Here is a 24,609-nt window from a genome sequence, read left to right on the forward strand (position 1 = left end):
TCTTACTTGTATAGATTTCTTAGTAATGCTGTAATGTACTTAAAAACGGCCTTACAGTTTCCTGTAGTGAAACACAGATTCTGGCCCAAAGATATATATATACACACACATATACATATAATATGTATACATTATATATAATATATAATATGTATACATTATATATAATATATAATATGTATACATTATATATAATATATAATATGTATACATTATATATAATATATAATATGTATACATTATATATAATATATAATATGTATACATTATATATAATATATAATATGTATACATTATATATAATATATAATATGTATACATTATATATAATATATAATATGTATACATTATATATAATATATAATATGTATACATTATATATAATATATAATATGTATACATTATATATAATATATAATATATACATATTATATATAATATATAATATGTATACATATTATATATAATATATAATATGTATACATTATATATAATATATAATATGTATACATTATATATAATATATAATATACATTATATATAATATATAATATACATTATATATAATATATAATATACATTATATATAATATATAGTATACATTATATATAATATATTGTATACATTATATATAATATATTGTATACATTATATATAATATATACTATACATTATATATAATATATACTATACATTATATATAATATATACTATACATTATATATAATATATACTATACATTATATATAATATATAGTATACATTATATATAATATATAGTATACATTATATATAATATATAGTATACATTATATATAATATATAGTATACATTATATATAATATATAGTATACATTATATATAATATATAGTATACATTATATATAATATATAGTATACATTATATATAATATATAGTATACATTATATATAATATATAGTATACATTATATATAATATATAGTATACATTATATATAATATATAGTATACATTATATATAATATATAGTATACATTATATATAATATATAGTATACATTATATATAATATATAGTATACATTATATATAATATATAGTATACATTATATATAATATATAGTATACATTATATATAATATATAGTATACATTATATATAATATATAGTATACATTATATATAATATATAGTATACATTATATATAATATATAGTATACATTATATATAATATATAGTATACATTATATATAATATATAGTATACATTATATATAATATATAGTATACATTATATATAATATATAGTATACATTATATATAATATATAGTATACATTATATATAATATATAGTATACATTATATATAATATATAGTATACATTATATATAATATATAGTATACATTATATATAATATATAGTATACATTATATATAATATATAGTATACATTATATATAATATATAGTATACATTATATATAATATATAGTATACATTATATATAATATATAGTATACATTATATATAATATATAGTATACATTATATATAATATATAGTATACATTATATATAATATATAGTATACATTATATATAATATATAGTATACATTATATATAATATATAGTATACATTATATAATATGTGTACAATTATATATTATATAATTGTATACATATATGCATGTATATATACATGTATATATAAATATATAATATATTATATAATATATGTATACATATAATATATAGTATATATACTCTATACATATAATATATAGTATATATACTCTATACATATAATATATAGTATATATACTCTATACATATAATATATAGTATATATACTCTATACATATAATATATAGTATATATACTATATACATATAGTATATAGAATATATACTGTATACATAGATACATATGTATCTATGTATACAGTATATATTCTATATATTATATAGTATATATGTATATTATATATAATATATGTATATATAATATATAATGTATATATAATATGCATATGCATATAATATATGTATATGTATTATATACACACAAATATGTGTGTACATATATATCTTATTTATTATATATATAATATGTAATATATATGTAGATGTAATAGTGCATAAAGCATGTTAGCTTTGAATAACTATGGCCACACCTTAGGTAAAACCTTGTTCACGGTGTATTCTAATATGTACACTAATTTAGTGACCACTTATGCTAATAGTATCTGGCACAGGTGAACAGGTTGACAAGTACTTTCAGTGAATATTATCAGACAGTTATGCATTTAGAAAGTAGTACATCATGTAATGTTTAAATGTACATAGATGGTTAAAATAAACCTCACACCTCAATTTCAGTGTGTTGTAATAATCCGTGCCAAGAAGGAAAACAAAGTTTATAAAAAGTTCCCTTTCACGTGTTCTGTTTGAAATCTGCTGGCACCTTCAATTTTGACTATTTAAATACAGCTTCCTCCATCACAGCTGGGTGCCTGTGAATAAGAAATATTTAAATACACTGCTAAATTTTCTAAATGGAATTTTTAGAAATTCCACATTATACATCTGCATGTGCAATTTCAGCTAAGTCATAATACAGCATAATAGTAATATATTTCTTACTTTGCTAATTACATTATTATCGAATTAGTATTAAAACAGGTTGCCAGAATATTTGATATGATTTTCTAACTGCTGCTTAGTGTTAAAAAGTAAAGCTGCTACCACTGGTGATTCACTGAGAGATTTTAAAATGTTCTTGTCACAGCAATAATAATTTAAATGGGTTGAAGTTAGAGTCCCATGCTCTTACAGCATGGTTGAGGTTTGGAGCCCACAAGCTTTATGAAAATGAATGAATATAATACTTAACCACTCTGACAAGGTACTTGTGATAAATTTGATAAACCAAAGACAGCTAGGACATTTTCAGGCAGATTGGTGGATCTGATAATATAAATTCAAGAGGCCATTTTTTGTCTTATTTTTCATCTTTGCATGCCTCCCATTGTGCCTAGCACCGTTCATTGCATGTAACAGGTAGTCAAACAACATTGGCTGAATGAGTGAATGGGCTTGTAGAGTCCAAGATCTGTCCAGAGCTGGGGTGGGGTACATAGACGGTAAGTGCTTACCTTTTTCTCTATCCCCTCGGGAAACATGAGCATTTGAGGGACTTGCACACATTTCTACACAAGCCAGAAGCCAAGTCAATTGTGTATCAAGGATGGACCTTATCTTGAAGAAGTTATATTAAGCTAGAGTAACAAAATATATAGAATGTTTAAAAAATGTACAGTCACTTATGTAAAAGACCCATACATGCGTATTCATGCTGCTGTAAGATATATAACGTATATATGTATTTATACTGAAAATATTAATGTTAGAAATCTTTAGCATATAAGCTTCGAGAAACAAATATTCAAAATGTTCAACATCAGCTTTATTTTCAACCATCACATACTGAATTCTTCAGTCATCTTTGAGCTACAGAGGTATCCTTTTTCCTTCAAAGCTGTCACGTAACCCTTGGTATAGTAGAAAACGAATTAATTTTGCAGTCATACAGACCCGGGTGTTAGTGTTGGCCCTTCTATTAGCTCTGCGACCTTAGACACTTAACCTCTTTAAGGTTTAAAATCTTCACATATGAAATGGGATAATAATGCCGTCTACACCACAGGCTTATTGTGATAATTAAGTAAACTCACATGTACAAACACCTACCACATTATAATGTTTCAGTGCATGCTAGTTTCCTTGGATCTGCTTACTACAACACATCTATATATGTGATTGGGAGAATTTCATAGTCAAGCCCATGAATATTTCTCTTAGTAGCATTTTTGTGTGTTTTTAAAAATCATTTAAAATCTGTGTACATCCTTAAACACTGATGCAGTTCTGCTGCTTAAAATCTCTTCATTGTTTGTTAGCACACTATTTGTCAGTTAGTGATCTTATCACCAAACAGTAGCTATCATCACAATTCATTTACACTTTTAAGCACATTTTCACATTCAAATCGTGGATCTATTTTATTAAACTACTTGAATATAACAGAACAATCAATGAATAGTTAACTAAGGTAAATTTTTAGATAATATGGACCAAGATGCTATTTCCACTGCTCATGGGTTGGTTGCATAAGCCACAAAAAATTGAACTTTCTAAACCTCTTGATCGCATTTGTAAGTCATTTCATTACCACTTTTAGTGAATGCATCCTCTTAGGTAACCTCAAGTCATTTACTATTGAAGATAACAGAATAATAAGGCTTAGTCAGCCTTTGCATCTTGCTGCCGGCAGATGTAGCACAGACTTCACTGAGTCCTGAGGAAAGGTCCAAAGTTTCTTAAGTTCAGCTGACTATAAATGTAAAGATTGCACTGTGCAGCTCAGTGACTCTCTCAGTCACTCTATTTGGTGGGCATACTTTGTGACATTCTCAGGGAAGGAAAGTATCTGGTGTCCTGGGGCTAGGGATAAGATGATGAGCTTAAGACCCATGCAGGAAGCTGCAGCAGGTTAGTGGTTGGTTAGCTAATTAGTGAAAGATTAGTGCTTGGCTAAGGGCCTAGAAGATAATGCACAAGGCAAGCCCAAGGAGGAAGAGACAGCTGGCTAAACAGAATAAAAGTCACAAACAAAATAAAGTGGGACAAGGATTGTAGGGTGTAATTCACAGCAGGGAGATTCAATGGCTAAAAATGGATGATTTGGTAAGTTCCTATAATAGGCTCAGGATGGTATGAATAATGAATGGTGGAGATATTTTGAAAATGAGAGGTGAATCTGCTCTGATCATCATGGAAGAGTAGGTGAAGAATAAATGTTCTTATAGGAGTGAAGGGAAGTTGAATCATTAGATACAGTAGCCAGCTTTTCGTGCTAGAGTGAACCAAGAGGTTAAGAAAACACTGACTGCTACACTTTACAACCTAAAGATTTAGTTAAATTATTTTAAGCCCTTTTCAGAAACAGGAAAAAAATTCTAAAATTTGTATAGAATCTCAAGGGTCCCTGAATTACGAAAACAATCTTGATAAACAAGAATGAATTGGAGACCTCATTCTTGCTGATTTCAATACATACTACAACATTATAGTAATCAAAACAGTATGGTGCTGGCATAAAGACAGGCATATAGACCAATAGAACAGAATAGAGAGCTCCAAAATAAATTCTCATGTATATGGTCAAATAATATAACAAGATGCCAAGATCACACAATGGGGAAAGGATAGTTATTTCAAAACATGGTGCTGGGATAGGCACATGCAAAAAATGAAGTTAGACTCTCACTTTATACTTTATAAAAATTAACTCAAAATAGATTAAAGATATAAATAGAAGCCCTAAACTAAAACACTCCTAGAGGGAAACATACGAGAAAAGCTTCATGACATTAGATTTTGCAGTAATTTATTAGATATGACACCAAAATCACATGCAACAAAAGCAAAAATACACTAATGAAACAAACATCAAACTTAAAAACTGCTACACATTAAAGAAAAGAATCAACAGAATAAAAAACAGAATCCATGTACAGAATAAGAAAAATAATTGTAAATTATACATCTGACAAGGGGTTAATATGCAAACTATATAAGTAACTCCTACAAATAAACAACAAAGGAGTTAACCTGATTACAAAATAGGCAAAGAATTTGAATAGACATTTCTCCAAAAGCGATATAGAAATGGCTATCAAGTTAGGCCGGGTGCAGTGGCTCATGCCTGTAATCCCAGCACTTTGGGAGGCAAAGGCGGGCGGATCACCTGAGGTTGGGAGTTCAAGACCAGCCTGACCAACATGGAGAAACCCCGTCTCTACTAAAAATACAAAATTAGCCAGGCATGGTGGCATATACCTGTAATCCCAGCTACTCAGGAGGCTGAGGCAGGAGAATCGGTTGAACCCAGGAGGCGGAGGTTGGAGTGAGCCAAGATTGCGTCATTGCACTCCAGCATGGGCAACAAGTGCAAAACTAGGTCTCAAAAAAAAAAAAAAAAGGCTATCAGGTATATTACAGGAGACCCTACATCACTAATCATTACAGAAATGCAAATCAAAATGACAATGAGATATCACCTTACACCCGTTAGTAAAACAAACAAAAAACAAAAAATAATGAGCGTTGGCAAGAACGGGGAGAAATTGGAACCCTTGTGCCTTGCTGGTGGGAATGTAAAATGATGCAGCCATTATGGAAGACAAAGTGAAGATCCCTCAAAAACACCTAAACACACCATTACCATATGACCCAGCAATTCCACTTCTGGATATATTTCCAAAATAATTGAAAAAAGGATCTTGAAGAGATATATGTACATCTATGTTCATTGCAGCATTATTCCCAATAGCCAAGAGGTAGAAGCAATCCAAATGTCCATTGACAGATAAATGGATGAATAAAATGTGGTATATACAATGGCATATCATATTATTTCATTTTTAAAAAGAAAATTCTGTCACATGTTAAAACATGGATGAGCCTAGAGGACTTTATGCTAAGTGAGATAAATCATTCACTGACAGAAAAATATTATATGATTCCATTTAAGTTAGATATCTGGAGTAGTCAAAAGCATAGAAACAGAAAGTAGAATGATGGTTATGAGGGGCTGCGGTAGGGGGAAATGAAAAGTTGTTCGATTCAGTAGGTATAGCTTCAGTTTTGCAGGTGAGAAATTCTAGAGATCTGTTATACAATAATATGAATATAGTTTACACTACTGAATATATGCTTAAAATGGCTAAGAGGATACGTTTTATATTATGTGTTTTTACTATAATTAAAAATGAAAAATAAAAGAAACTTCCACTGTAGCCACATACACACACACACACACACACACACACACACAAAATCAATCCACTTAAAGCCTTAAAACGTAGGCCTTGCATATGTAACATATCTGTGCATCAGGTGGCTTAACGCTTGCCAAAGCTTACACAACCAGCTGGCTGTGAGCCGGAAGCCAGATTTTCTGAATTTCAATACAATGAGAGTCCCTCCAGAGATTCCTCTCTATCACCTTACCCTCTGTTAGCATGGAATCTAACACGTAGGGCCTACTCCAGTAAAAATTTTGGAAGAAATAAATGCCTCCCACATTGGCTAATCACCTCCCTTCTTAGTTAGTTGAAGGAAAAAATAGATATTTACCTACGTTTTCTAGGTGTGTACCAGGACAAGCAATTCTCCATGTAAACAATTTTACTTCTGTTAGTAAAATGGACATGACATAAAGAAGCAAACATATTTCAAAATACAAAACAATTCTGGAAAGATATTTTAAAAATACTTAAAATGGAGTATTGCTGTTTCATGTCTCCATTTGACACAGACTCCACTGGGTGTTAACTTTTGAACGTGTAAGATTTGCCACTGTGGTGCGTCTTGCCCCAAAATACACGTTTGCTACTGGTTTAGAAATGGATTCAAAATGGTATTGTGGAACCTTTAGTTTTCCACAGTATTTTTGAAACCTATGATGTTACATACTTCTTTCAGCCACCAGGTGGCATGTGCTTTGCTGAGAAAATAGACAATGAAACTGTAACTAAAGATGTATTCTAATGAGATGAATTCTATCTAATTTTACATATCTAACAAAAAATAATAATGTTTTTATCATGAATTCAATCAGTGAAAAGCTATATTATAATAGATTTCATAGTTACGAATATGTCATTTAAAGTCGGGAGCTGCAGGGTAGACAGCGATCCTAGCAAAGAACTCATAAATAAAATTTATAATTGATTTAAAGTAGTTGAGTATAGTTTCATTAATTTATATTTTCTTAACTTAAAGCATGATTTTTTTTTAATGAGCTGGTCTCTTAAAATGAAGGTAAAAAACCCACATATGCAATTTTATTATAATTTATAACCCAGGTTGTCAGTGATAAAGCCACACACAATTACCTAAGTATCAGACCAAATAAAGGTAAAAATAGGCTGTAGTTTAGAAAACTTTCAGATATTAAGAACAATTAGAGGATAATTATTTATTTTACCAAAAATTATTCTACAAAAGTATTCACTGCCGTATTGTTTAAAAGAGTGAATTTTGTTAGACCATTTAACTTTTCATCTGACTTACCACAAAAACGGGAAGAAAGGGCAACCAGATGCTTATAAAGTTGTGCCAACCTTGTGGGGGTGAAGAAGTCTTTGAAAAAGTGACAAGATAGTATTTACTATTTTCCTCTTTCTCAATAATTTACTTTTCTTTCTATCTCTAACCCCAAATCCAAGTAGATAACCCTTTTTATGCTCACTATTCAGAAGAATAATAAAGCAGAAAGCAGAGAATATGAAATGTTCTTAGCTAGGGTTTTCAAAAAAAATTAAGCTTTTAGGAAATTGACATGCCTATTTTAAAAATATTTATTCTGTTAATCAAACCCTAAATCATATGCCCTATTTCTAAACTTACTTTTAATTGACAAAAAAAATTGTATATATTTATGGTGTACAACATGATGTTTTGAAATTATACACTGCAGAATGGCTGAATCATGCTAATTAACATATGCACTCCCTCATACACTTATTATTCTTTGTTGTGATAACACATAAAGTCTATTCTCTTAGCAATTTGGGGATACACAATAAGTTGTTATTAACTATAGTCACCATGTTGTACAACAGGCCCTTTGAAATTATTCCATCTAGCTAATTGCAATTTTGTATCCTTTGACTAGCATGTCCCCAGTCACTGCCTCCACCCCAGCCCCTGATAACCACCATTCTACTTTATGCTTCTATGAGTTTGATGTTTTAAGATTCCACATATAAGTAAGATCATGTGGTATTTGTCTTTCTGTGCCAGGCTTATTTTACTTAACATGATGTTCTCCAGGTTCATCCTTGTTATCACGATTGACAGAATTTCCATCTTCCAAAAGGCTGAATAGTATTCCATTGTGTATATATACACCCCATTTTATTTATCTATTCACCCCTTGATAGACACTTAGGTTGACTCAATATCTTGGCTATTGTGAATAATCTGCCGTGAACATTGCAGTGCAGATATCTCTTCCACATAATAATTTTATTTTCATTGGATATGCACACAGTAGTAGAATTGCTGGATCATATATTAGTTTAGTTTTTAATCTGAGGACGTTCCATACTGTTTTCCACAATGGCTGTACTAAATTACTTTCCTACCAACGGTGTATAAAGATTCCCTTTTCTCCACATCCTCGCCAAAGCTTGTTATATTTTGTCTTTTTGATAATAACTGTTCTAACGGATGGGAGATGATATCTCATTGTGGTATTAATTTTCATTTCCCTGATAATTAGTGATATTGAGAATATTTTCATATACCTATTGGCCACCTGTATTTCCTCTTTTTAGAAATGTCTATTCAGATCCTTTCCTCATTTTATAAATCAGATTATTTGTTTTCTTACTATTGAGTTGCTCGGATTCCTTATATATTTTGGGTATTAACCCTTGATTAAATGTGCAGTTTGCAAATATTTTCTCTCATTCTGTAGGTTGTCTCTTCACACTGTCATTCGTTTCTTTTACTGTGCAGGAGCTTTTTAGTTGGATACATCACATTTTTCTATTTTTGCTTTTGTTTCCCATGTTTTTGGGTTTATATAAAAAACATCATTGCCAAGGCCAATGTCATGGAGTCTTTCCACAATGCTTCCTATAGTAGTTTCACAGTGTAAAGTCTTATATTTCTTATATTTAAAACTTTATTTTGACTTGCTTTTTGTATGTGATGTAACATACAGTCTAATTCCCTTCTTCTGCATGTGGATATCCAGTTGTTGTTAACATTACTTAATAAAGAGAGTGTCCTTCCCCCACTGTGTGTTCTTGGCATCTTTGTGAAAAACCAATTGACTGTAAATGCTCATATTGATTTTGCAGCTCTCTATTGCGTTCCATTGGTCTATGTGTCTGTCTTTATGCCAGTACCATGTTATGTTGGCAACTATAGCGAGAGTGAGCATCCTTGCCTTGTTCCTGATATTAGAGGAAATGCTTTCAACTTTCCCCCATTGAATATGATGTCAGCTGTGGGTTTTTGTTATATAGCCTTTATTGTATTGAGGTACATTCCTTCTATACATAATTTGTTGAGAGTTTTTAAAATGAAAGCATGTAGAATTTTGTCAAATGATTTTTTCTGCATCTATTGAGATGATCATATAGATTTTGTCCTCCATTCTGTTAATGTGGTGTATCACAATTTTTTAATTTGTATATGTTGAACCTTCCTTGCATCCCAGAGGTAAATCCCACTTGATCATAGTGAATGATTCTTTTAATGTGCTATTGAACGTGGTTTGCTAGTATTGTGTTGGGGATTTTTGCATATATTTTCATCAGGGATATGGCCTGTAATGTTCTTTTCTTGTAACGTCTTTGTTTGGCTTTGTTGAATATGACTGTTGACATAGTAAAAAAAAAAAATACAAGGGGAAAACAGAACAATATGAGCTGGGGATCTGAGGAAACAGGTTTCTCCTAGAGGCTAGATTAGATATCCCTGTGTGGGGAGGAAGGAGGCATTGTCGTATTCCAGAGCCAGAGTTTCAATACTCTACTTCCCAGGTGAAGCTGTGGGGAGGCACAAAACCCAAGAGAATAAGTGGCTGTGTAGTCAGTCTAGACACGTGGGGCCTTAGAGAGAGCCTCATAGGGACTTATTCAACTCAAAGTAGTAGAAAGGCATCAGAAAGAGTCCTGTGTGCCAACACTAGACCTAAAGGGGTTTTATGGGCGGAGCAAAGGTCATCTCATAAGCACCTTATCTGTGCTGATGAGGCCACAAGTGTCTCAAGGAGTGTCTTCATGGACAAAGGAGTGTCTGCAAGGACAAATGCCATCAAGGTTAATATGTGCCCTCTACCCTGCAATGTCTTGAGTAGATTTTAGCATTCTAAAACTTAGATGTCACTCAATGGCAAAGGGAACTCCGACATTTTCAAGATGGTTTATTTAAGGCAAAGGGACTGACAGCTGAAAATTGAAACTGTGTTCAATCATAGAAAAAACAAGTAAGGTTGAATATACATATATATATATACACACACATATATATGAATATATATACACATATATATGAATATATATGTGTGTGTATATATATACACATATATGAATATATATGTGTGTGTATATATATACACATATATGAATATATATGTGTGTGTATATATATACACATATATATGAATATATATATGTATATGAATATATATATTCATATATATATGAATATATATGAATATATGTGTATATATATACACATATATATGAATATATATGTGTATATATATACACACACATATATATTCATATATATATGAATATATATGAATATATGTGTATATATATACACATATATATGAATATATATGTGTATATATATACACACACATATATATTCATATATATGTGTGTGTATATATATATATACACACACATATATATTCATATATATGTGTGTGTATATATATCTATATACACACATAATCACAACTGAACATGTGGAATGAGATTATACTAGCTTCAGAAATCTGATGCTGTTAGCATTTTCTGAGCTTATTGAGCTTATTTTCCTTTTCTTCTTCTCTGGTATTTGGTAAATTTCTTTTTGGAATATTGGCCTTTGTCAACCCTTCAGTGGGGCTGAAGGGTAGAACAAGGTACTTAAGGTGCCAACCTTGTAATTGATCAGTTTCTTAAGAGAACTCTCAGGGAAGATGAATCTCAGGATAAATGTCTTCCAACCAACTGATTCTCTGTCTTCCATTTCACCCTCATTGTGTGAATGGCTATAGTAATAGACAAGGCTATATTTGATAGAGTTATACAAGACAAACAATACTTTACCCTTATGTAAAATACCCACATTCTTAAAGAGGATGCAAAGATGTCAATTAACATGTACAGAACTTATTACAATGGAGTCTGAGAAGTGCCTCGATAGATATAGCACAAGATGTTACTGAAGTATGTGAAGGAACAATAAAAGCCATGCAACACACGCAGTCATAAAGAAGCCTCGTCTAGATAGGCTTTTATTTTCTGTTGTTGTCAATGTATATGTATATATCCATGTGTAACTGGGGTATTTTACACGTTTTTTGCTTTCTTACATATTTTTGCTACAGATCTTGGATGTAACCAGTAAGATCTCCTCAACCCGAATATCTATAATAATAATTTGAGGGTTTCTTAATGTGAAGCTTTATGATAGTGACCAGAAGGTCTGTTGAGAATAACTGTTCCCCCACTCTGGACTGATGATCTCAGTACCTTAGTCTATATAATTATCTATAATCACCTCTGTCGGGGCTGCAGAGGGCCCTGATTTCAGTCTACAGCATGGTGAGAGGAACAGTTCCCATCTTTTCTGAATCAATTTGCCTGTTCCATGAGGTTTTGTTTGCATGGGAATATTTACATCTTCTTTGTCTTCATTAATTACTAATCTTGGAGAGTTCTTAACCCTTGCTTACCAGCCCTGGTGATGACTACATGATACCATGACTCTCCCCATACTTAACCTGAATGCTACAAGGTCGATGTCCATTTTCTCTGAAATTTGCAATAGTAGAAAGCGTTGTCTAACATTTGTTGAGCACATACTATGTGTGAGAATCTCTTCTACGCATACAGATACATTAATTCTTTTACTATTCATCACACACTATGTGTGGTTCTCTTATGTGAGAAATTCCCTTTAACTTCAATTGAAACTGAAAATAGATCCCTGGTTTTGCTGTCATGACGTTTCATAGTTAATATCATTAAACACTCCCATAAGCAAGCATAGTTCAGGACTTGAGTGTACTCACTTCACGTGCAATATTATGCAGAAGATACCAGGAATAGCCATCCCTGGAGGTGTCAGAGTATGTTTCATAAAGAAAGTCATGCTTCAACTTTGACTTCAGTGGTGACTAGCAATTTGATATGAAGGTGAGGATAAGAATAGCCCAGTAGAGGGAGCAGTATGTATAAAAAAAAGTTCCCAGATCATGAATGGTTGGCACGTTTTAAGAATGGCAAACGTTTGTTCCATCGCATGCAGCAAAGAAGGTTTTGTTGGAGATGCATGCGTTTGAAGCATGCACACTCTGAGGCTGATTAATCAAAGCAAGCCACTTACCAGTGAGTGAGCCTAGGTTGCTGCCCAATCATGTGCTTCTCTATTCACTCTTACTCACACAGTAGCTATCAAAGAGTTACGAAAATGAAGTTTCTCTGTGAAAAAAAAAAAGGCTCTAAAATAAAGCCAAATTCTAGAGCTGGTGATGGAAATGAGGAGTTTAATAAAGTCATGTTCTTTAGTTCTAAAATCGAAATTTTGAGCAAAATAAATGATTGTGTGAATTCAGTGGCAATTTGAACTTCTGGCATGAACAAGTCTACTAAATGCTTAGTATGGAAACAAGAAAAAGCAATTCATAAAACTATTCATCATGCACCCCAGTAACAATTCGGAGAAATTGGAAAAAATGGTATTTAATTTTGGGTTAGATGTTTTAGTTATTTTTATTGCGTTTTAAAAGGGAAATTATTTGCTTTAGTGGCTTGCAAGGTAAATATTTTTAGTCTTAGACTCGATTCCTCAAAAATGTATAGTATCTACTTTAATCCAATTTTATGTCTCACAAAATATTAACTCCAAACTGTTTTCCAAGCTTTTACAGGATCCCAAGATGTATTATTTATGATAAATGCTTAATATTATGTTGTAGCAATTTAATTCTTGCAATTTACTGAACAAGTCTTTGGCTAAGAATTTAAATTTTTACAGTTTTTTGGCCACAATAAATAACATGACCATGGATGACTTTTTTCTTAATACAAAACATTTTGTGTATTTACGGGGTATATGTGAGCATTTGTTTTATGAATAGAATCTGAAATGATCAAGTCGGGGTATTCACAGTATCCTTCACCTTGAGTTTTTGTAAATTCTATGTGTTTGTAACATTTCTTTCTCTTTTTTTTTTTTTTTTTTTTTGAGACGGAGTCTCGCTCTGTTGCCCAGGCTGGAGCACAGTGGCGCGATCTCAGCTCACTGCAACCTCTGTCTGCTGGGTTCATGCGATTCTCCTGCGTCAGCCTCCCAAGTAGCTGGGACTACAGGCGCATGCCACCATGCCAACCTAATTTTTTGTATTTTTTAGTAGAGATGGGGTTTCACTGCATTAGCCAGGATGGTGTCGATCTCCTGACCTTGTGATCTGCCTGCCTTGGCCTCCTAAAGTGCTGGGATTACAGGCGTGAGCCACCACACCTGGCCGTGTGTTTGTAACATTTCATGACCTCTCTTTTATCTACTCTGAACTATGGGAGCTGGAAATTAAGACAATTGAACTCATAGAGATAGAGAGTAGAATGATGGTTGCCAGAAATATATAATACATCATTGCTAACTATAGTGGTCCTGTTTTGTTATAGAATATTGGAGTTTATTTCTTCTATCTAACTGTGTGTTTTTACCCACTAGCCAGGGTCTCTTCATCCTCTACTCTCACCCTCCCACCCTTCCCACTTTCCAGTGTCTATCATTCTATTCTCTATGCCTATGAGATTAACTCTTTTTTAGCTCCCACATATGAGTGAGAACATGTGGTATTTTTCTGTGCCTGGCTTATTTCACTTAGCATAATGTCCTACAGGCTCATCCATGTTGCAGCAAATTGCTAGGCTTCGTTCTTCTTTATGGCTGAATAGTATTCCAGTGTGTATGTAGACCACATTTTCATCATCAATTTTTCTGTTGATGGACACTTACGTTGCTTCCAAATCTACGGGAATACTGCTGCAACAAACATGAGAGTGCAAGTATCCTTTTGATATACTGATTTAGTGGGATTGCTGGATAGAATGGTAGTTCTATTTTTAGTTCTTTAAGAAATCTCCATACTGTTTTCCATAGTGATTTTACTCAATTACATTCCCACCAGCAGTATATAAGTGGTTCCTTTTCTCCATATCCTCTCCAGCATCAGTCCCACAGCAGCCTCTTTCCAGAAGAGGTAAGGGTGCATGAAAATGCCCACTCTCCTGTCTCCACCATCCTTGGTCTGGTGGTGGCAGCCACAGCATCAGCCCCAGGGCAGGATGCAGTTCTTCGGGGGTTTGGCTCTGAGACTGGCACCCACTTTGGGTCTGCTACTGAGGAAGAGGGTGGGGTCAGTCTCAGTGGGTGCAGTGCTGTGGGGGGCACAGTTTACTTGTGTCTGAGACCCATAGCAACCTACAGTGGTGGTGGTGGAATTTGTTCTCGGGATATGTGAATGTGCCTGGTCTCCTTCTGCCTTTTTGTTTGTTTGTTTGTTTTTTTAACCCAGCAGTGGCAGGAGCAATGTGGGCCCCAGAATAGGACACAGTCCTTTGGAGACCAAGATCTTCCAATGATACCATGCTGTAGCTGCTCAGGGCTCAGAAGCCTGTGGGGCTCAGCATGAGTACACTCTCTGGAACAATGCCTGCACAATCTCTAGACAACTTCTTGTGTTTTCATCTCCAGGCCCATGACAGTGGAAGGGCTCTCCCCATAGCTAGGATTGCAAGACGCCATGGTCGAAATGTGCAGCCTTGGTGGGCTCTCACTTACCATTTCCCCAAACAGGACCTTGTCCCAGCTCCCAGCGCATCTCTGCCAACAGGCTGCCTTGCTTCCTTTTTCTTCTTTGCTTTCAGTGCTTTCCCACCACTGCTCTGTTGCATTCCAGTGTTCTCTCTTTCACAATCTATTTTAAGTGTAAATCTACATGCTATTTTGGTTCCATTCTGTGGAAGAGAGCTGCATTGATGTCAGCCATCTTGCTCTGCCATCCACCATGGACATGTTAATAAAGCAATCTTACATAGCTTCGCTGCTTTGATTAGTCACTTAGGGTAAATTTCCATGTGGGGAATTGTTGGGCCAGAGGGTATAATTATTTTATCTACCCTGATATACATCACCAAATTATTCATTGAAAGGATTATGCTAGTCATAAATAAGCATATTTCTTTTCAGTCTTTCCAGGATTGGGACTTATTTCATTTCTTTTTTTCTTCTTTTCTGTACAAACATTTGCATCTCATGTTTGTTAAATATTGCATTTCTTTAACCCCTTAACCAAGTTGAACTTATTTGTTATGTATATTTACTATTTGTATTTCTTGTGAGAACTGACACTTCAAGTCAATTGCTAATTTATTGCCTGGGAAGTTGGTGTTATTACTTACATTTCTTCATTCATGTGATTCTCATCTAGGCAGTTACCAGAATTACGTATCATATTTTGCATTCATAGACACAGTTTTAATGAATAACTCTTGTCCACTGGCTATTTTACACATTAGTTTGTCTCTGAAATGGAAAAGTATGTAGAAGGTTGAGGACAAACAGTATATAAACCAAAAAATGCTATCATTAAAGAAGCTAATAACTGATGAAGAGTAATCCGTAGTCTGTGATTCAAGAAAATATAAGAAAATTATGGCAAGTTTGATGGGTTACTTTAGAGTTGAATATTCAGATTCAGTTCCCATAAGTATTCAAATATGAAATTACCTATTTGAAGCTTAGTTAAAATGAAGATTTCTTTGGACAATTTCAAAGCATGCTGTTTTTATAAGTGGTCTTAGAGTCACCTAGGTATAGTTGAAAACTTAGCTGTTTTCTATAAATATTTCATGAACAGACTTTTCTAGGCTATTCTGGCAATTGTGGTTAAATAGGATCAACGTTTCAAACAATGTTAGTATTTATGAATTTTGTAACTGATTTCAGTTTGTTTTATAAAATAAGCAAGAGTTAGGGGTTCTTTTATATAATATTCTATATTATTACTAATTGTAACAATGTGTTGGAGGCATTGGACCGTAATTGTGTTAAGTAAATTTTTTTTTTTTTTGAGATGGAGTCTTGCTCTGTCACCCAGGCTGAAGTGCAGTGGTGCAATCTCAGCTCACTACAATCTCTGCCTCCCAAGTTCAAGTAATTCTCCTGCCTCAGCCTCCCGAGTAGCTGGAACTACAGGTGTGCACCACCATGCCCGACTAATTTTTGTATTTTTAGTAGAGACGGGGTTTCACTCTGTTGGCCAGGCTGGTGTCAAACTCCTGACCTCGTGATCCACCTGCCTCGGCCTCCCAAATATGTTATAAGTAAAATTTTTAATTACATAAGGAATATTTGTTATTATGATATAATGATAACAAAACAAGTTAAGGCACTAAAAGATAATATTCAGTATGAGGAGTACTATTTAACATTTGTTGAGCATGTACTCTGTAAAAATCTCCTTTAGGAGGGGAAGAGCAGACTCTGGGGTCTATTTGGGGGTGGAGGGTAGGAGAAGGGAGAGTATCAGAAAAAATAACTATTGGGTATTAGGCTTAGTATCTGGATGATAGAATAATCTGTACAACAAACCCCCATGACCCAAATTTCCCTATATAACAAACATGCACATGTACCCCTGAACCTAAAATACAAGTTTTTTAAATAAAGAAAAAATATCTTTTAGGCATTATGCATGTATTAATTATTCTAAGACTAATTACAGCACTTTAAGGAAGGTATTGTTGTTTATAGATTTATAAATGAATTTATAGATGAAAAATCTGAGGCATATAAAGCTTAAACTTGAGAAAAATATTACAACAGATATGTTTAGATGGTGAGTATATACAAAATCTATTCCCCTACTTTCCATTTTTCTATCGTTTTCAAATTTTCTAGAATGAATATGCATTCCTTTTATACTGGTAAAAATAGAGTATACTTTTAAAAGCATTTGCATCTTTCATGCTTACAAGGGCACATTTAGCTTCACACGTGTTCAAATAGAAGACAAGTGTCAGTTTCAGCCATCCAGATAGGCTTTTGAGTAGTCACTACCTGTGTATTTAGTTTTACCCACAGGGCACAGAGACAGAATAGTCAACATAAGAAAAAGCTGTCCTTTTCCTTTATGAAATAATAAGGAAAGAAAGATATAAGACCTGATCGATCTCATAAGAAGAGTGTGCAGTCTCCTTGTGAAACCAACAAGAAAATTGTCGTTAGGCAGAGTTTTTCTTGGAGAAAAGGAAAACAATAGTTTGCTGCAAATCCCAGCTGAAAATATAGGATGTCACAAAGATTTTTTTAGACCTTATGTTGATGTCAACTGCAGTGAATATACGCCCCCTTTCATTCTCAAAAGTGAAGGCTTCGAATTCAGAGTCTTTTTTACAACACAGTTAACTCTAGCAAAAAGACAAGTGACCGCCTAAAAAGGCACACACATAATGTTATAAAAACAGTTTAGTTCCACTCATCTGACAAGCAATTATTGAGTGTATAACATGCGCAAGGTGCAGGGAGTGCCAGGAACTAAGAATATAAAGATAAATAAAACATACTCCTTGGCTTATCAGAGGTTTTTACCTAGTGGGGATACAGACATGCAAGCAGTGCATTTTAGAATGATGGCGTAGGTGTAAGAGAAGCTTTCAAACAGCTGCTCTTTTTGTGACATGTAAGAGAAATGGGATAAACATATACCCTCAAGGGATTACAGTTGCTACTAGATACGAAGACCTCCTTTATGGACTAGCTGTGTGCCTGCTCTGTAAACTCTGTGAAGGCAAGGACCGTGCCTATTTTGCTCTTTGTTATATCTGACCTTAAATACTAGGAATAACAACTTTGCTGCTTCCCTCTCTGATCCTCAGATGTTTCTACTAGAACAAGTGTTGGCAAATTATTGGACAAATCTGGCCCTGTTTTCATATGGTTTACAAGCTAAGAATTGTTTCTACATTTTAAATGGTTATATGTACCTATGTAATGCCCTAGACTTTTATCCCACAGAGCGTAAAATATTTACTATCTGGCCCTCTTACACTAAACTTTGCCAACCTCCATGTTGGAAATTGGAAAGCAGAGATGGTGAACGGGTGGTGAACAGCTCCACTCCACACTGTCAGTTCTTGCTACATAAAAGGAGTTGAATCTGTAATATATTGAGAGGAAATCTTAGCCAACAGTAAGGAGAAATAAAGAGAACAATATTGTCCCAGACAGCCAGTGAGTCTCTTAGAAGTCATTGACTCTACATAAAGGCCTCGGTTAGACTGAGCTTTTGAAGTACAAGAAAAGGCATGAGTTATTTCTTTTCTGTATCTTTCACACCCAGCATATAGGGTCTGGCAAATTTTAGGCACTCAGTAAATCTTTGGTGGATGTATGAATAAATGAATTTATGAATCAAAGAGGAGAAAATTACTTTACATTTTAATTTAGCCTGCACTGAAATTTACTATTCAGCTTTATTGATTTTCAAGGCTTACAAAATGTGATAGCCCTGACGATCTATTCTAACCTGATATCACTAGTTGTGCCAAGTCTTAATACCTCCCTCCTTTCCCTCCTCCTTCTTGTCGTCGTCGTTGTTGTTGTTGTTGTTGTTCTTCTTCTTCTTCTTCTTCTTCCTTTTTCTTCTTTCAGTTTTTAAAAGGAAGATTGGCTGGGTGCAGTGGCTCACGCCTGTAATCCCAGCACTTTTGGAGGCTGAGACAGGCAGATCACCTGAGGTCAGGAGCTCGAGACCAGCCTGGCCAACGTGGGAAAACCCCATCGCTACTAAAAATACAAAAATTAGCCGGGCGTGGTGGCATGCTCCCATAATCCCAGCTACCCAGGAGGCTGAGGCAGGAGAATCACTGGAACCCAGTGGGCAGAGGCTGCCTTGAGCCGAGATTGTGCCACTGCACTTCAGGCTGGGTGACAGAGCAAGACTCCATCTCAAAAAAAAAAAAATTAAAAAAAAGAAAGATTTATTTGACAAGTTTCATATGGTATAATATACCTAGAAGAAAATCACAATACAGTGAAAGATTAAAATCAAGGCCTAAGAATTTCATATAAACACCAAGACCAAAATCCTAAAGTATTGGTATTGGATCTCTAATTTTTTCCCATTAACTTAAATAAAGCTTAAACATACATGCCCTACAGGTTATTAAATGAAACTAGAATTAAAAAACGTGCCAAAAATTTTTACTTTAATTCCAGACACAGCTCTTATATTGAGTTTTACGAAAAAAAAAAAAAGCATGTATTTCAACATGCATCCAAACTGTGTTCAATGTAACGTGGTATAAGGGCAACAACTAACTTAATTCAACTGCTTTAACCTAAATACATTTACTGCTTCAGTACATTGTACAATATAACTAACTTGAGAAAAACGAAAACTTTTTTAACAGTTATAGTTTACTCAACTTCACTGTTACATCCTAGAGGAGTACTGTGTTCAAAAACACTGAGCCTTAATTAAGTCTGCAGAACAATCCTGATTTCCACTTAGAGAGTAAGCATAAACCACAAGCTTGTACTTCAAAAACTGTTAAACTGAAGTTTTTTTCTTGGAAAAAAGTTGGCCAAGAGTCCGTGATGAGGATCAATTACATTCTTCATCCACCACTCATATCAGACGTGTTAGACATCCCTCCCAGGCTGTTCACGCCCATAGATGCATGGCTTCCTCTACTGTAGTAGCTGCTGTTTATTGCTCCTTGGCTACTTATGTAATGTTTGATTGAAAATTACTGGAGTTTTCCTGCAAAACTTGATCGTATCCACTCATGCTGCTCTAGCCACCATAGCTGCCTGCATAACCATCACTCAACTGTTGGCTGGCTGGGCCGCTGTAACTGAACTGGTTTGACAAGCCTATAACTCCCATCATTTGGCTACCATAACCACCACCACTTGGTGGTATTGTAGAATCCAAGAAGAGTTCTACATATCTGTGATGCATATTTGCTTTGTCTTTTGACATAGCTGCCACAGCATCTTCTGAGTTACAAACTCGACATTTGCTTCACCAGTTACTCTGCCATCAGGACCAATTACAATGTGTACTCTCCATGACTGAGCAGTGAAAAAAATTATAAATATCATTCTCAGTAGCTCTGTAAGGTAATCCACACATGTGTACACAGTGTCCCATTGTGCTCTGGAAGGTAGAGCCACCATCCTCATATCTATGATCAGACATTCCTAAAAAACTATAATTGAAGTCTCTTCCAAATCTATCTGACCCACATTCATAGCCATCATTATAACCATTATAGTCATTATAGCCTCCATAGCTTCCACCATAAGCACCACACCGCATCCTCTCAAAGCCATCTCCTCTGCTCATGCTGTTATGCCCTTTGCCAGCCCCAGGTCTGTCATAGGGACCTGGCTGCTGCATGGCCATAAGCCCATACATGTGCCTTATTCTTTCCTTGTGTTTCTCTAGAGCATTTTCAGCTATTTCCTGTGAAGCATACTGCACAAAGGCCTCCCCTGTACTCCTTCCCTGGAAATCCACCATCAGTGTTATGCCATTTGGCACGATTTCCAACCATGAGAAGAACTGAACAATTTCTTCCTTGCTACATTCAAAGGGGAGTACAAAGCCATCATTGGTCATGTCAGAACTATCTGGACCACTATGCTTCAGCACCCAATCCATTTCAACATTGTTTGACTTGAATACTGAAACATATCTGTGTCCTATAGTTTCTTTGTCTTTTTTTCAGGGCCAATTTGACCTCATACTCTCAAGTTCAGCAAGTCTCACCACTTGGTCTGCCTTCTCTGCTGTAGATGAAATGAATACGTTGAGCCTTATTTTAAATTTTGCACTCAGAAAAAAATCCACTGCACTTTATTGGCTGAGCAAGACTAGGGCAATCTCTGGACCTTCATTATGAATCCTGCTCCACCGTCAGCACCCAACATCATCATCTCTTACAGGATCTGACATTGAAACAGACTAGACACCTGACTTTGCCGTGACTGAGCAGAAAATCTTCTCCTTTATTTTTTTTTCCTACATGTTCATGTCTATTGCTTCCATGGTAACCCAACTTTCATCTACTGTTTGTTTCATTCACCTTTAACAGAAACTGCTTTAGTTCATGTGTTTCTTTAATTTTAATTTTATTTTAGATTCCAGGAGACATGTGCAGAATGTGCAGGTTTGTTACATAGGTAAATGTGTGCCATGGTGGTTTGCTGCACAGGCTAACAGCAGACCTCTCAGCAGAAAACCTACAAGCCAGGAGAGAGTGGGTGCCAACATTCAACATTCTTAAAGAAAATAATTTTTAACCTGTGTGGTTTTAATTCTGATTTTCTCAGCTTGTCTTTGAGCTTTGGAATACTTATTTCAGCATCTATGATTTTCTTTTATTATGTATATTTAAAACCTAAGAAAGACAATTTAAAAACTGAATGAATGAGAATATATCACCTATTCATTTAGATCCTGTTGAAATGTTATGTCTTGTAGGATCTGGATGTGATGTGAATGTACATTTTATTGGCTTTAATTTAAATTGACAAAAAATGCTCATTATTTTTAAGAAGTCAAACAATTCGCAAGTAAAGGTAACAGTTAAAGTGCCCTTTGACTCTCTTGGATTATCAGCCCCAAACTCTCCTCCCTTATTTACAAAGGAAACATTTTTACTAATCAGGCTTACCTTGTAAATTTTTGGAGACATTTACACACACACATATACACATAAAGGGTGTTTTAATCTTTTATTTCGAATAAGTGACATAAAAAGTCATAGTATATATATTTTTTCAACCTACTTCTTTTCCATGAACCTTTTTCCATATTAATACTTCATCTTGGCCGGGCACAGTGGCTCATGCCTTTAATCCCAGCACTTTGGGTGGTCAAGGTGGGTGGATCACCTGAGGTCAGGAGATAAGAGACCAGCCTGGCCAACATGGTGAAACTCCGACTTACTAAAAATACAAAAATTAGCTGGGCGTGGTGGCACTTGCCTGTAATCCCAGCTACTCAGGAGACTGAGGCAGGAGAATCGCTTAAACCCGGGAGGCGGATGTTGCGGTGAACCGAGATCCTGCCACTGCACTCCAGCCTGGGCAACAAGAGCTAGACTCCATCTCAAAAAAAACCAAAAAAACAAAAACGAAACAAAACAAAACAAACAAAACAAAACTTCATCTTATTGACCATTTTCATAAAATTAAATAGCATATGTACAGTATAACTAATTTTATTTTTGAGTTCATCTTTATAAATGAATGATCATGTTATTTAGAGCCCTGTAGATGCTCATGTGGATTTCTTCATATTCCCCTAGTATCTAGCCATTTATTTCATCTTTTCCCATTTTCCCTTTTATCCCTTTAATCATGTCGGTACTGCAGGTAGGAGACTTCCTAACATAGCATCAATTTTCTTGGAATGGAGTGCCTCATATATCTATAAAATGAAAACTTATTCTTTCCCAAGAATATCTTTAAGATGTCTTCACTTTGCAGGTAAGGGTTTGATTCTTTCTCAAACCATTTTCTAGGCCTGCACTATATTCTTTTCAACTGTCTGACAATTCATCTAATTTGGGACAGTTGGTCTATCTTTTTTGTTTTCCCAAATTAAGTAAACAGTAAATAGAAGCAGAAGTAAATTCAAACCTAGGACTGCTTTTAGGCTGTCCGCAGGATATAAACAGCTAGATGGAAATGATAAACCTTTCAGTCCCCAACTGAGAGTGGTGGCTCAGAGAGTAATATATTAAGTGAACTAAGAGAAGGCATAATGAAATGCCGTGGATGTGCAGAGGAGATCTTAATTCAGCTCGGGGCACTCAGAGAATGCTTTAGCGAAGTCGCAATTTAGCTGAGCCTTTAAGGAAGAGTTTTCCAAGAGGGCCAGAGGAAAAGTGTATTCCAGGGAGAGGAGAGAGTGTTAAAACAGGGCAGGCACAGTGGAATGCAAGTTTATGTTATGTTCACAAAAGAGCAAGTAATTCAGGCTCTGTGAATAGGGAGTGTATGTTGGGGCCAAGTTGACAGGGACTAAGTGATAGTTAGGGTCAGATGATCGAGCATAGACTATGTTAAGGAATGTAGAGCTTATCCTGAGAGTGATGGAAAGCCATGGGAGCATTTCATGCAAGGGCTTGAAAAGACAAAGTTTGTGGTTTAGAACAGGGGTCAGGAAATATTTTTTTCTGTAAAGAGCCAGATGGTAAACATTTTAGGATTTGGTAGGCCACATGTGGTCTTCACTGCATATGCCTCATTTTCTTCTTTGCTTCACCTCCTCCTCCACCTTTGCCTTCTCTTCTTCCTCCTTTCTGTCCTCCTCCTCCTTTTTCCTTTACAATCCTTTAAATACGGAAAAACTAATCTTATCTCAACGGCCATATGAAAACAGGAAAAGGGCTGGATTTTGACATTGGGGTGCAGTTTGAGGGCCTCCACTTTATAAGATAGTGGTTCAAAAGTTTGAAGTAATCGTAGACATTGTTCGATTTCTGTCTCCTTGGACCTTTAGGGCTTGGGGCGGGGAATAGTGTGATTCTAGATCTGCGTGGCAGTGCTTTCCCTGCATAAGCCTGGACAGAGTGTAGGTTAGGGCACTGCATCCTTAACCCTGTCCCCATTCTTTGGGGACATGGGTAACTGAGATAACTCTTACAGCAAACGCAGCATCCTTAAGGTTTGCAGCCAACTCCAGAGTCAATACAAAGGTAGGCTGAGACTACACAAAATGGTTTAAAGACTGCAGA

The 24,609-nt window shown here is 34.6% G+C and overlaps 1 pseudogene; it reads right to left on the bottom strand.

Annotated features, from left to right (window-relative positions):
* Positions 1-20,472: 20,472 nt before the first annotated feature.
* LOC101140802 (heterogeneous nuclear ribonucleoprotein H-like) lies at positions 20,473-21,796 on the bottom strand (annotated as a pseudogene).
* Between the last annotated feature and the right edge of the window lie 2,813 nt (positions 21,797-24,609).

The sequence above is a fragment of the Gorilla gorilla genome, chromosome X, assembly GCF_029281585.2.
Source record: "Gorilla gorilla gorilla isolate KB3781 chromosome X, NHGRI_mGorGor1-v2.1_pri, whole genome shotgun sequence".
NCBI classification, from domain to species: Eukaryota; Metazoa; Chordata; class Mammalia; order Primates; family Hominidae; genus Gorilla; species Gorilla gorilla.